This window comes from Myotis yumanensis, unplaced genomic scaffold (genome assembly GCF_028538775.1).
Source record: "Myotis yumanensis isolate MYYU_CA2020_CCGP unplaced genomic scaffold, mMyoYum1.0.hap1 SCAF_6, whole genome shotgun sequence".
In the NCBI taxonomy this organism is placed as follows: domain Eukaryota; kingdom Metazoa; phylum Chordata; class Mammalia; order Chiroptera; family Vespertilionidae; genus Myotis; species Myotis yumanensis.
Window position 1 is genome coordinate 17,803,127 of NW_027223757.1, and position 15,558 is coordinate 17,818,684.

Genomic DNA, 15,558 nt, shown 5'->3' on the forward strand with positions numbered 1-15,558 from the left:
CCTCTGAAAAGAAATAATGGAAGTAGAGACACTTTAGAGATGAGGTAGAAGATGACACTGAAAGGATTGAGGTCGGCTTGTAGAGCTGAGAAATTTAGGCTATCCTGCGGGCAATGTTAAAATGAGTCCTCTACAGAAATGTGGGCTCTTTCAAGAGAAGCTGGAAATCTGGAAAGTTATGTAAATATCTCCCACATGTTACTGGTTGGTCCTCAGGGAATTAAATTAAAACACACGTTGTATGTCAAATAACACATCTAGCGCCAAGTCATTTCATGACTACCAGTCCATGACCTCTGGAACTCAGTGCTATTTCTAAGCACCAATATCACAAGGAGGGTCTCTCTGTATAAATAATAATCCATGTGTATGAATATCTAGCATATACCAGACATTGAGCTGGAGACTCAAAAATCAATCAGATAATGCATCTACCATTAGGAGGCCCACAATTTTGCATGGGAGACAAGGAAGCAAACAATTACAGTGCAAGCTGTTATATGCCATCCTTTAGGTTCTGTGAAGCAAGAACTGTGACTTATGTGGCATCGCCACCACAATACTTGCCACATGATAAATGGTGGAAAAATTCTGTTGAACTACTGAGTGAATATAAAATATGAGTTTCTAAGATCAAAGAGGAGGATGGGAATAGAAACTCTCTTCTCAAAAGAGGAGTCATGAATTTGTGAAGAACTACAGATTAAATTGTTCATGTTAATTTCTAACCCATATCCAGTGTTAAATGCAGGCATATGTTCAGGCACAGAAGGGACAGAAGCACGTTGGGGCAGTTCTCTCATTCAGTTTGAAACCGAAACTACACAACCAGAGGAGTAGTCCGTGTGCTTATTTCTAGTTCCTACAGAAAAATGTTTTTCTGTGTTGCTTGAAGCAAAAGCTGTGGGGACTGACTCACCAAAACCAAAAGTGATTTAGGAACCAATCAGCAAAAACAGTCCCAGGAAAACCAAGACTAGAGTAAGCTGTACTAGGGAATCCTGGAACATTCTGTGTAGCGGCTACCTAAATTCATTTTATTTCTTATTTATTGACTGCTTTTACTTTGAATTTATTCCATTATATATTTATTTAGTGTTAACTAATGCACTTCATGAAGTACCTGTGATAAAACAATAAGAAAATGGATATAGTCTCTGCTTTCCATGGGGTTCCTACTTTATTTGCCAGTTTAGTCTATACTTTAATAGTGTGATGAATCAATATTAACTAACATTGACTGAATACTAATTCATGTCAAACACTGACAACTAATTCTTAAAACATCTCAGTTAGCCTCATTTTGCATATGGCAAACTAAAGCTTGAGAGATTACGTAAATTATCTAAGGCAGGAACATCATCAGTGTCACTTGGTAACTCATTATAAATGTACATTTTCAGGACCAATCCCAGGACTACTGAATCAGAAACTCTGGAGATGGGGCCCAGTGGGCTATGAATGAACAAACTCTATGGGTGATTCTGATGCATAACGTTTGTGAAGCACTGGTCTAAAGTCACTGCTTGGTAAGAAGCAGAATCACGTCTTTCCCAAGTCTTTCTAATCTTTATTATCTATTAGATCATAAAGGAGAAAAGCTTAATCCCATCCCAGGCTGGAGATGGTACAGGGAATTAAAGATGATTTCCAGAAAGAAGTAACATCTTGAATCTGGTAGATGAGGAATTAGACAGTAGAAGATGGACAGGGGAGGAATGGAACAGGCATTCCATGTAGAAAGACCATTTCTGGGACACAAAGAAATTCGCTGTGGCTGTAACAAAGTGTGAGGGAGGGAGTGACGTGGGACTGGGCATGAGTCAGTCTTAAAGGACACTGAATAGCCCTGACAGGTTTGGCTCAGTGGATAGAGTGTCAGCCTGCGGACTCAAGGGTCCCAGGTTCGATTCCAGTCAAGGGCATGTACTTTGGTTGTGGGTACATCCCCAGTGGGGAGTTTGCAGGAGGCAGCTGATAGATGTTTCTCTCTCATCGATGTTTCCCAACTCTTTATCCCTCTCCCTTCCTCTCTGTAAAAAATCAATAAAATATATTTTTTTTAAAAAAAGGACACTGAATAAAGTTTGGGTTTCCTCTCACCAAGGTCAAATTATTGCTCTAAGGTCAATTAGGTGTATGTATTAAAGGGTTTTAAGCAAGAAGTGTCCATATCCAACTATCCTAGAAGAAATACAAAGCCACAAAGGTGGCAATTCAAATGGCCCTGATGTAAGGGGATGGCATGCAAAGGAAATGAAGAAGAGCATGCTCTAGTTCTGAGAGCTTTTATTTTTCCTGGTCTTTGTGTTTCATTAATTCCACAGATACTGTTGAGTTCTGCATATATATGTTGCTCTATGGCATACAAATATGACTAAGAAATATTTTACTCTCTCCCCCAAAAGCTAATTGTTTATGACAATAAAAAGGGCGCAGATAAATAGCTAAAACAGAAAACAGAATTAACTAAGGGCATGAAATGAAGAACAAAGAATTGAGAGAGCAAAGAAGCATCTATAATTCTAGATCTGGGGAAATCACAAAAACCACCCAGGAGAGCTTATTTTTGAAGAGTGTGCAAAATTTCAATAGAAATAAAAACAAGTAAAGAGCAGAAGCAAAGACTTGGGGAATGAATGTCTTACAGATTTGCTGACCTCTGAAAAGAAATAATGGAAGTAGAGACACTTTAGAGATGAGGTAGAAGATGACACTGAAAGGATTGAGGTCGGCTTGTAGAGCTGAGAAATTTAGGCTATCCTGTGGGCAATGTTAAAATGAGTCCTCTAAATTAATACAGGAGAAATGCTGAAACTAGGCCATTCTTTCCTAAGAGGCATTTTTCTATTTCACTTTTATTTAATTTTCACTCAGGTGGGGTGCCAAACTCAGATAAAGTTCTGATATAAAGTTTATTGCCTTTAAGGCGCCTCAAGGACTATGAGTACCTTTAAGTATCACATTTAAATTTTCAATAAATATTTAATCATCTTTTCATATTCCAGTGAGTTTTTATTAAATTTCTGACTTTAATAAAACAAAGATGAAAGATTCATTTGGGTAGAGAAAGTTGGAGAAATAATGTAAGTCCATAGAGGCCCTTTCCTGTGAGGATAAAATTTCCTCGCCTCCCTCTTTGTCATCTTGCCCCACCTCCATCCACTGTGTAGAAACCTCTATAAGGGGAGCAGTCTGGGACACTAGAATTGAATCTCAGATTTTCATCTTTGTTTGCGAAGTAGGCACTTCAGATGGTCCTCTAGAGAAAAGTGCTGAAAACATGCCTTGTCCACATGCTAATTCTTTGCATTCCCAGCCTCATCTTGTCCAAAGAGGCTGCTATTCTTTTTATCCATGTGAAAGCGAGGGATTAGAGAGTTCTGCCAAAAATTATGTTTGCACAGCAATCATATAAAATGGATTGTTTGTGTGCTACGAATGTTTTGATTCTGCCTTTCTTCCTCAATTGAAATTTGGACCACTTAATAAGCAGCATGTTTACGTTTTCAACAATTAAACAACAGAGAAGAATCTGTCACAAATGCTACTGAAAGACACATTATGCATACAAAATTCTCTTACGTTTTTGATAAAATTAGAGAAAAATCCCTTTGTATGATGATTAAATCAAGAAGGAAAATATAACTGTATATATCTAGGACTGATTGAGCACTAAATAGGTGCCATGTGCACGGCAGGCATGGCTCAGTGGTTAAGCACCGACCTATGAACCAGGAGGTCACGGTTCAATTCCCAGTCAGGGCACATGCCTGGGTTGCGGGCTCCATTCCTAGTGTGGGGTGTGCAGGAGGCAGCCAATCAATGATTCTCTCATCACTGATGTTTCTATCACTCCCTCCCTCTTCCTTCCTCTCTGAAACCAATAAAAATATATATTTTTAAAAATGTGTCATGCTCTTTTCTGAGAACGTAATACTTATCCACTCATTTAATCTTACAACAGATTCTGAGTTTGACAGTATTATCTGAAGCACACAAAGGGTAAGTCACCCAGCTAGTCAGTGTTAGAAACAGAATGTAAGTTATTCAGCTTCAAAGCTCTGGTTCTGAACAACTACATTACACTATTACTCAAAAGGAAAATAAGTTCGAGGCTGTGTTATTTCCAAGTATAACCTTTTCTGTGCTCTTAACCTGGCTGCATGGGTTTGGGGGCACTAATTTACAGCTGTTACACAGCAGCAAGTGTTTTTGTACTTATAGTGGTCAGCAGAAGTGACATTATTTCTCAGAGTCATCCTGTAGTGACTCCGGGCAACATTGGGAGGGAGGCATGGGGATTTCTGACTGAAGGTTGGAGGGAGAAGGAAAGCGGCAGGAACTCTGGCCCAGCTATGGTCCAAATGCTGTGTCTCCCCAAAATACATATGTTGAAATTCTAATGGCCAATGTGATGGTATTAGGAGGTGGGGCATTTGGGAGGTGTTTAGGTCATGAGGGTGGAGCCCTCATAAATGGGATTAGTGCCCTTATAAAAGAAACCCCACAGAGCTCCCTAGTCTCTTCCAGCATGTGAGGACTTTATATAAAACTAGAGGCCCGGTGCACAAAATTCATGAACGGGGGTGGGGGAGAGTGGTCCCTCAGCCAGGCCTGCACCCTCTCGCAATCCGGGACCCCCTGTTCAGTCGATTTGCATATTAGGGTTTTATTATATAGGATAATGTCTGCCACCTAGAAGAGGTTCCCACCTGGCCATTCTGGCACCCTGATCTGGGACTTCCAGCCCCCAGAACTGTGAGCAATAAACGTTTGTTTTTTATAAGCCATCCAGTCTGTGGTATTTTGTTACACCATTTCAAATAGGCTAAGGCAGGTTCCAACCTATTTTAGAAGGGAACACAAGGGGCCCTTTCCATACAAGACATCCTCCTCTCCTTCTATTACATCCCTGACACCTACCAGAGAGCTGGAAGAGGAGGGGCTGGTGAGGGCACCTGGAGATCTTGTTCATGGCCACATTCTCCCACTCTTTCCTCTGAAAAGGTGAGGCAATGGCCTAGTCAGTCTTGCTCAGTGGATAAAGCATTGGCCTGAAGACTGAAGGGTCAAGAGTTCAATTCTGGTCAAGGGCATATACCTGGGTTGCAGGCTCAATCCCCAGCCCCGGTTGGAGTGTATGTGGGAGGCAACCAATCAATGTGTCTCTCTCACACCAATGTTTCTTTCTCTCTGTCTCTCCCCTTCCCTTCCACTCTTTCTAAAAGTCAATGGGAAAATATCCTCCGGTGAGGATTAACAAAACAAAAAAAAAAAAGAAAAGAAAGAAAAGGTGAGGCTCAGTCACGATCTTGAGGGCCACGGGAAATGTGGGTGAAGGAGGCATGCCAGGACAACCAGGTCGCATCATTCTTCTGCCATTTTCCATTTCACTCAGGGTCAGAGTCCTGCTGCACTAAGTAAGGCACAGGAGACCTCAGCTACACACTGGATCCATCCTGCTAATGTTTTAAAAAGGCTTGACCAGGCTTCCACCCAGACCAATTAAAATAGATTCTGGGATTGGGCCCAGGCAAGTTGACCATAGCTCCCAGGGTGAGTATAACAAGCAGCTGGCTCTGAGAACCATCACCCTGCTCTCCGTGGTCAGCCACACCCCACTCCAAACAAGCTCTCAGACCTCATCTCCCACCATACTCCCCCCTCTGCTTCCCTTGCTCTGGTGTCACAAGTATCCTTGTGGTTCTTCAAACATGCCAAGCATCCTCCAGTTTGGGGACCGCTCCTCTGCCTACAACACTCTCCCTATATATTATCAGGACCCACTCCCATAGCTCTTTCAGGTCCTTCATCAGAGAACTTTCCAGACCACTTTCTATAAAATAATAAATGTTCCACTCCTTTGCCCCTTGTGTTCCTTATCTTCCTAACCCTGCTTTATTTTTGTCCACAGCTCCTCTCACCATTTAGCTTGTGCATTTATTTCATGCCTGTCTCCTGGTTCTGGAATGTGAGCTCCACCTGCACAGACTCTTTGCATTGTTCTCTGTTAGAGCTCCGGCTCTTGGATATAGGCCTGACCCAAAGTCAGCTCAGTGTCAGCTGAACTAGAAAATGGCTATGTCATCCTTATTTCTTACAAAGATTTGTTTTTGGAGCATCCTAATCCCAAAAAGTTGGTAGCAGGTTAAAACAAATAAATAAAAGTCCATTTTCAAAGTTCCATTCAAAGCTTAGAAAAATGAAAAATTATTCGACCTTTACAACAAAAAGATTAAAAGGTAAAAAATATATGAGCTGAAAAGTATTTAAAATAAGAATTATTAATATACCTTTATTCTGTTCTACTACTTGTGTTATTTTAATTTAATTAATTAATTAATTTATTTATCCTCACCCAAGGATATTTTTCCATTGATTTTTTAGAGAGTGGAAGAGAGAGGGAAATACAGAGAGAAACATCAATGTGAGAGAAACACATCGATAGGTTGCCTCCTGCACATGCCCTGAGGAGGGCCTGGGCCAGGGAGGAGCCTGCAACCTACATACGTGCCCTTGACCGGAATCGAACCTGGGACCCTTTGGTCCACAGGCCGACGCTCTATCCACTGATCGAAAGTGGCTAGGGCTACTACTTGTTTTTTAAGTTTACCAATCTATTTCCCTCAGTGTCATAAATTAAGATTCTGGGTCTCAAAATCATTTTGTAAACAGTACCTGGTACCAACATCCTTTGATGGCCTGTGTGCCTTCATGGCTTTTATTCATCAACTCCTCTCCCACCATTTTTCTTCTGTCTCTAACCCTGTAGGTCATAGTTCTCCAAGTTGCTTTCTAAAGTACCCTATTCTTTGCCCTCCTTCATGGGAGGGACCAAGTCAAGGACTCTCCTGACTCTTTCACTTTCCCTAGCCTTAGAGAAATGTCAATGTGATCATTCTGATGTCAACTAAGTTACATTCCATGCAATACAATTCAGTAAGAGTTTTCAAAAAATAACCAGGCAATTATGAGCATAAAAGCACCTATCCTTTGGACCCCAACCAGGGCCTAGTATACAATAGACTTACTTAGCGATTAAGGCTTCCCAGAGTAAAACAGTTTACAAAACTGGCTGTATTTTTCCCCTGCCAGTGGACAGTCAATTTGTAATGTGTTCTATTAAGAGGAAGAATCTGTTTCTATACCTCTTCAAACTGGGCTGGCCTTGTGACTTGCTTTGACCCACAAAATGTGGTGACAGTAAAATGTGGGAAGAGAGATGACATGCTAGTTCTGCCTCTACCCTCAAGAGTCTTTGCACGTCTGCTCACTCTTTTGGAGACATGCTGCCTCTTGGGACAAGTCTGGGATAACCTGCCTGCTGGATGAAAGGAGTCACATGGCTCAGTTGTTCCCATTGTCCCAGCCAATAGCCACCCAACTCCCAGAAACAGCCTCCCAACTGTCAGCTAAATGTATGTGGGGACCCAACTGAGACTAGAAACCCATATAAAGGACCACGGGATTATGCAAATAAATGATTGTTGTTTTAAGCCACTAAATTTTAGGATGCTTTGTTACATAGCAAAAGCTGTTACATTTAAAAAATACCATGGAGATTGTAAAAGACATTAAGCTAATGAACTCAGTTGATACTTATGACGAAAAATCTGTTATTCAAATTTCAGAAAAGCAAAAACATGTAAAATGCCAAGGAAAAGAAAAGAAAAAAGTTAAAGATCATCAAACACAGAAAAAGTAAAATTAAACTCATTTTACTTTACATGTTTCTATTTTTCTGTTTTTGTCAATATTTTAATTTCATAGAAATTTAAAAATATAACTGAGCTTTAAATAAATTATTATAGGAGAGATCGAAGATGGCGGCATAGGTAAACACCGGAGATTGCCGCCGTAAACAACCACTTCAAAAATACAACTAAAAGTCGGAACGGACATCAACCAGAACCACAGGAAGGCTGGCTGAGGAGAGACTCTTCAACTAGAAGCAAAAACAACAGCATTCCGACACACAGAGGAGGCGCAGTGTGGAAAATTTAAAGGTACGGTGGAGCGGCGGTGAGGTGGTGCGCGCGCAAAGCGGGCTGGCGGCTGAGGGCGCGGTTGTCGTTTTCAATCAGGAGTGAGTCTCAGACTCTGGGCTACAGATCCGGGCAAGTCTCTAGGGACCCAGACTCAAACGGGAGAAGCGGGACTGTCTGGCTACGGTCCCTCCGAGGTTTGCAGCGGTTGCTGGGACAGAGAGGCAGAACCCCTGGGGACAGACTGAGAGCGGCCATAGCGGCTCCCTCCCCCCGCCCTGTTGATCCCGCCCTGTTGATCCCGCCCCGCCCAGGCCCTGCGCAGAGCCATTTGCCGATCGCCTCAGGCAAAGGCTGGATTAGCGCCTCCCCAGAAGACAGACGTTTTCCGCACCGCTGATTCCTACAGCCAGTCGGCCTGGTGGTCAAATCCCTCTAGTGTTAACTACAACAATTAAGGCTTGGCTAGAACAAGACTGCGCACAGAGACCACAAGGGGGTGCACCAAGAAAGCATAAAAGATGCGGAGACAAAAAAACATGACAGAAATGGAGGATATGGAGCTAAGAATCGCAATTTTGAGGGCTTGCCATAAATTTGTGCAGAGCCTCACGAAAACTAATGAGACCCTCAATGCTACGATAAAGAAATTAGAAAGTAAGCATACACAGACTGAAATGAAGAATATTATACCCAATAGCAGACCAGAGGAGCTCAAGAATCAAACCAAAGATTCTACAAAAGACACCCAATTGGAAAAGCAAAATGAAAAAAGAATCCGAAAGTGTGAAGATAGTGTAAGGAGCCTCTGGGACAGCTTTAAGCGGTCTAATATCAGAATTATTGGAGTGCCAGAAGATGAGAGACAGCAAGATATTGAAAACCTATTTCAAGAAATAATGGCAGAAAACTTCCCCCACCTGGAGAAAGAAATGGACTTACAGGTCCAAGAAGCGAAGAGAACCCCAAACAAAAGGAATCCAAAGAGGACCACACCAAGACACATCATCATTAAAATGCCAAGAGCAAAAGACAAAGAGAAAATCTTAAAAGCAGCAAGAGAAAGAGGCTCAATTACCTACAAGGGACTACCCATATGACTGTCAGCTGATTTCTCAACAGAAACTTTGCAGGCCAGAAGGGAGTGGCAAGAAATATTCAAAGTGCTGAATACCAAGAACCTACAACCAAGATTACTTTATCCAGCAAAGCTATCATTCAGAATTGAAGGTCAGATAAAGAGCTTCACAGATAAGGAAAAGCTAAAGGAGTTCATCACCACCAAACCAGTATTATATGAAATGCTGAAAGGTATCCTTTAAGAAGAGGAAGAAGAAGAAAAAGGTAAAGATACAAATTATGAACAACAAATATGCATCTATCAACAAATGAATCTAAGAATCAAGTGAATAAATAACCTGATGTACAGAATGAACTGGTGATTATAATAGAATCAGGGACATAGAAAGGGAATGGACTAACTATTCTTAAGGGGAAAAGGGGTGTGGGAGATGCGGGAAGTGACTGGACAAAAATCATGCACCTATGGATGAACACGGTGGGGAGTGAGGGTGGAGGGTGGGGTGGGAGCTGGAAGGAGGGGAGTTATGGGGGGGAAAAAGAGGAACAAATGTAATAATCTGAACAATAAAGATTTTTTTAAAAAAATAAATAAATAAATTATTATAAAAGCTCATCTTTCAGTTCTAAATTGTACATACTTGTTTTAAGAAAAGTAGGTGTTCAATTAGCACCAAAGGTGTGATATGAGTTAAAAGCTCATAAAGTTCATTCTAACAGTCAAGCTTTTACAGGGTCTGGCTCAGCACATTTTTGAAGTTGTTCTTATCTTTGAACTTAACTTTTATTCTTTCTTTTCAGGAAAAAAACAAGTGTACACATACATATTTACAGTGCTTCCTGGATCGGGGTTTCTAATTTATATTTGTCAATTCCACCCTTAGTTTTAGCAAATTTTGTTTGTCCTTCTATTTCTATAGTTTTCCTATGCTAGGGAAGAAAAATATCTTTAATTTTACAAGATTCCTTACTAAGTCAATTTACAGAGTTGAGACATAAAGGCATATTCAAAGGAAGCTACACCCAGAAAAATTCTCAATTTAATTCAAAGATTAGGTTTTCCAAATTTCCACTGACTGATAGTTAAGAAGGCCAGAATTTATTAAAAAAGTAGAATGGAGGCGAAAGAAAAAGAAAGTCCTCATTTATTCGTTTACTCCAAGAAACAATCTCGAAAGATTCGAGAAAGAAAATTGAGCAACAGTTTAAATTGGGATTTGTTTCCAGAAGCTATTAATAAAACAAAACAACTGTGAACTGTCCATTCTTGGGAAAGATGGTCATCTTCTGGATATCAACATAAAGTTTCATGTCACAAAGGTGAAAAGTGTATCTCCCAGAGGTGGAGCCCCACATCTATAATAATAAAAGCGTAATATGCTAATTAGACCTGGCAGCTGAACAGTGGAACGACCGTCTAGATGACCCTCTGCACGAAGCTGGGGCCACAAGTGCCAAGGCAGCCACCTCGGCTGCAAGGGCTGAGCCCCTTGCACAAATTTCGTGCATCGGGCCTCTAGTCTTCAATAAATAACTCAACCCTCTTCTTCAGGAAGGTTATTTCCATTCCTATTTTCTGAGTTATGAGGCTTCCAAACTTATTTTTTGTATCTCTAGTGAATGCCTAAACAAACACTTTCAAAAGCTGAAAAAGCGATTTTCCTGCCGTAAAAACCTCGAACCAATGACAAATTAAAATGTTTGGAATCATGTTCTTTGTTGTCGCTTTTTTTTTTTAGATATAAGAATCTAATTAATTTTCCTTTCTTGGATCCTCCATCTTTCTCCCTTTGTGCTGATGTTGATATCTGTGGCAGAGGCATATGACTTAGTTATATGCATTCTTTATTGCTAAGAAATATTAATGAGTGAGCTTTGTTAGAACATGATACCAGACCAGAACATCAATGAAAGAAGACACCTTTGACTCAGTATGGGAATCAGGGTTATCTCCTCAGGGCTGAAAAGCTTTGAATGACTCTAGAGTTGCATAATGCTTTTCCCCTTTAAAAGTAACTCCCTGATGCCAATTACTACTTTACAACACTTCCGGTCTTTCCTAGCATAGGAAAAGCATACTGCTTGTTAACAGTTCTTAAAAGTTTTTAGATTGGAACTCATTTTCCATTATAGTAGACTGAAGTTGATATAAACCAACAACTTAAAAATAAAATATTGAACTTAACTCCAAAAATATCTATCTTCCATGGTCTTAAAGTCCATGGATTATCAGAGAGAAGAAAGGGAGGCTTCTCTTGTTAATGGGATGTGGTTGTTACAGAGCCAGAGGAAGTAGAATGGGAAGAAAACTGGGATGATATTTAATAATGATATTTAGTAATAGGTGAGGCTTTTAAAATCTTTTATGAAGAACATTCCTTTTAAAAGTCAGGTTTGGATGAAACTACCTGCCTTCCATTATGTGGTTCATATCATATTATCAAAATATCTCTAGATCCTTAGGGAGAAGTAGCTTTTTTATTCCTTAAGCTACTCTGGACCCCCAAGTGGCTCAAAGCTCCTGGTGAGATAGTTTCTGATACCAGAGACTCTTCCATCATTGTAGAAACCCACTTTTGGAGCAGAGTATAGGTTGTTAGAGGGTTTTCCAAATTACCAATAATGAACTGATCCCAAAATAAGACCATCTTGCTTTAAAAAAGCAAAGGCAACATGATAATTGTTTCTCTAATATGCATAGCATATATTCCACTTGGATAATACAAAGGCCTCAAAAAGCTCCACACAAACTAAGGGACTTAGAACCAGAAGCTTTCTCAGCTGACATACATAAACTTAAGAGAACCTGGTTAGTGACTTTTGAAATAATAAACATTAAAAATTAGTTTATGCCTTAGATACTTGCCCCACAGTAAATGTATGCCTACTAAGCTATGAATGTCATCAGCAAATGCAGAGATTTATACTCCCTTCTAATTTGCTCTAATGAATTGGGTTCTAAGCACCATTGCATTTAGCAATTAAAACACATTTAGAGAAGTATGGCTGAGCACTACTGATAGCCAGCACTTATAATTTGAAATGATGATTTGTCAAGTGTTTTTTATGTTGAGTCTGAACCAGCTTCTATGTTATTAATGCAGTGATATTAACATTATTGTTGTATCAGGTTCATAATCTTGTAAAAAATCTGCTAAAAGTGCCATTACAAAATGGCAGGACAGTAAGGGGTGGGTATTCTAAGGTGCTTTAAAATTATTCTTTATATATTATACATTAAGATATTAGTGATAAAGTTTTAATAGGTCAGAGTATTGAATAATTCCCAAAATGCACTGAAAGGGAACAGAAGCAAGTTTTGGGGGTAATTCCTAGATTATGTTAAAAAGCCTACAATTGTGCTTTAAAGATTTTGGAATTAGGTACCAAATTCTAAAATGTAGACAATTTATATTTCAAAAATCAAGATTTCTAGTCCTTGGGTCCTGGTTACAGTATGGACATGTCGGGTTGGAACTGAACATTGAGATATACCATATCCAGTTAGCCCCATCATTCTTAACACAAATAGCTTCAATCACTCATATAGCCTGCTTGGCCCCTAGGAAAGTGGAATGTTCACTTTTATCCGCCCTGGATAGCTAGGGTTATGTATGTGGAAGGAGCTCAAGAAACCCAAACTTCCAGTAAGTATCTTACAGTAATCATTTCTGTACCACCTAGACTCTGCCTGTTCTTTTCCATGAGCTTGCTTCTATATGAGGTAGGCAACACAATCCCCTTTACAGATAACTTTAATGAATAAAATGTCTTTATTTTTTAAAAATTGATTTGAGAGAGAGAGAGAGAGAGAGAGACATCGATGTGAAATAGACACATTGACTGATTGCCTCCCACACGTGCTTGCATGCCTGACCCAGGGCAAGGTTTGAAGCTGCAACCCAGGTACAGTGCCCTTGACTGGGAAGTGGAATCTGAGTCCCTCAGGGATGCAGGCCAATGCTCTAACTACTGAGCACACCAGCCAGCGAGGCATCTGCATTTTTCTTGATTACTACTAGGGAAAATTTTCCCTAAATATTCTTTTATTAGAGTATTGACAGATTTCAACTAGCAATATAGTTGAAATAACTTGAAAATAAATGGCATAAAATGAAAGATTGAGTTAAATTCTTATTACAGATTTATGAAAACAAAACAAAAGATTTATGAATAAAGCCTGACAAGCACAATCTCTGCAACCTCTATCCATGTACCAAGTGAGAAAAAGTCATGAATTAAATATAATTATAGAGTGTTTTCTCTGCAATTCTTAAATGCACAAGAAAAAATGTTGCCATGGTTTTATTCAATGATAAGCCCTTTCTCATTTTGAAAGATAGTGAAAGTAGAGGCACAAATAATTGGCTTAATAAAAAAATTCAGTGTATATTTGAAAAGGCAAAGAACTGAATCCAAGCTTTTATAATCAAACAACATATCCATGAGCATATTTTGTTTGTACATGTATGTGCACATTCATGGAGCAAATGAGCACGAGTGCATGCCTATATGCAATGTGCATATATTGGAGCATGCATATGTAGGCACATTTGTATGTGTTTTAGGTCCTGAAAGAAACTTCTGTACATCTTAAAAATTCCTTAGTGCATTCTAACACACAAGGACAAACAGAATTACTGTAACCTCTATCCATATACCAAAAAGATAACTTGAAATCGATTACAAATATTAGAACACATGCTCACCAGAATAAGTCAGAATTTGATTTCACTTTATATTAAAGGTATCTTGATATTCTTTGAAAGTGTATTATATTTGATCAAATCAATCATATCATTTCAAAGTTATTTTGGAGTAGATGGACAATCACTAAATTTCTAAAACTTTAATTTCAACAAAAACAAGTGCCATACACTGTTAATTACTGGCCCTGAGCTATCTGTTTGGAGCTATCAGCGATCCACAGCCTGTGGCTTCCTCTGCTGGGCCTGGGGGTGTGTGTGTGGAAAGGACCAAGCTGCACACCCACCAAGGTCTTCCTTTACCAGCCCTGCCCCGGAGCAGGTCAGGAAAAGACTCAAAGGACCCAGAGATCTGCCTCTGCCTACAGGCTGTCTGTTAGTCTCAGTCACTTAATGAGCTTCCAGCTGTAGTCCTCAGCAGGGCTTAAACTCCACAGGGTGGGGTGAAAGGGGTTCAAATGGGTGGGGCTATTGCTTCCCTCCAGGCTAACGCTGCATGGATGGGAAAGCTCTGCATGAGGAAGATGGCTTCTGCAGCATGGGGATGACTCAGCACAGGGTGCTTGATTGGGGTTAGGATGAGAACAGAAGGTGATGACACATGGGCACTAGGTATCTTTTTGGGGTCACAGAAATGTCCTAAAATTATATTATAGAGATATTTACACAATGACATATTTACTAAAATCCATTAAATTGTACATTAAAACAAGTGAATTTATGGTATGTAGATTATACTTCAGTGAGGCTGTTAAAATTTTTTGGATCAGTAAAAAGAAATATTCGGCTAAAGAGAAAGAAAAAAAATAAAAAGTATATGTCTAAACTGATTTACTCTGAAAAACAGAAGGCAGAATTAGAAAATATTGTATTCTTAATAAGGAAGTAAATATGGCCACTAGTAACTAAAAATAGAAGGTCAAAGAGGAAGCTAAGCCCTGAAGAACAGAGAGCTGTTGGAAATAAGAAAACTCACAAAGGACACTAAAATTCAATGCAAGGATTACATTTTGCACTGGAGTCTTTAAAGAGCACAACCGACATGGCAAAAAATTAATTCAATGATATTGAGAACAAACTTGAGAAATTGTCCAAGGACACAGGTGAAAAGGATAAAAGGAAGGCAAAAGGCTAAGAAGACAGTAGTATGGAGTACAAAGTGAAGAAAATCTAAGAAAGAAAAGTAGAGCACATGCGATTATCAAGCCTATACTACAAAAAAAGCTCCTCTGAGATTATTAATAAATAAATGTTAATTTTCAGATTAAAAGGTCTATGTGTTCTGGACATATTATAAACAAAGACCATCACCTAGATATGCACTGGCAATATATTTAAACTACTTATTCTCCTTTAGCTACCCAAGGGCATTCTTGCCGCTTCTCCGTCATTCTCTGTGCTTCAGGAAGCTGATCTCCGTGTACTGTTTTACCCAGCATCCCTTCCTCTACCAGTTGCCTTCCAGCTGGGTGTGGCCAGTAGAAGGCACTGGCGGAAATGCTGAGGGATGAAGGGTAGGAGAAAAGATAGTTCAGGGTATTTCTCCTCACTCCCTTACTTTTTCAACACATCCTAACAGTAGCTATGACCCCTCCAGATGACAGCTCCTATTGGCTGGACTTCCTCCAGAGTTCCAGCTTTCACTGGTCCCTGTAACACTATTTCCTCAGCAGTGTCTTCATCTCTAGAGGTGGTGATGGTTTCCTTGAAAAATAATACTTTCCATACAGCAGATCCTTCTAAATTCACACAGAAGGCTACCACTTGATAAAGGTCTATGAAAA

The 15,558-nt window shown here is 39.7% G+C and overlaps 1 protein-coding gene across 1 annotated transcript in view; it reads right to left on the reverse strand.

Moving 5' to 3' along the window:
• The window catches only part of MTCL3 (MTCL family member 3), a 35,008-nt gene that overhangs the window by 4,721 nt on the left and 14,729 nt on the right, over positions 1 to 15,558 (reverse strand). The gene's annotated exons all lie outside the window — the stretch shown is intronic.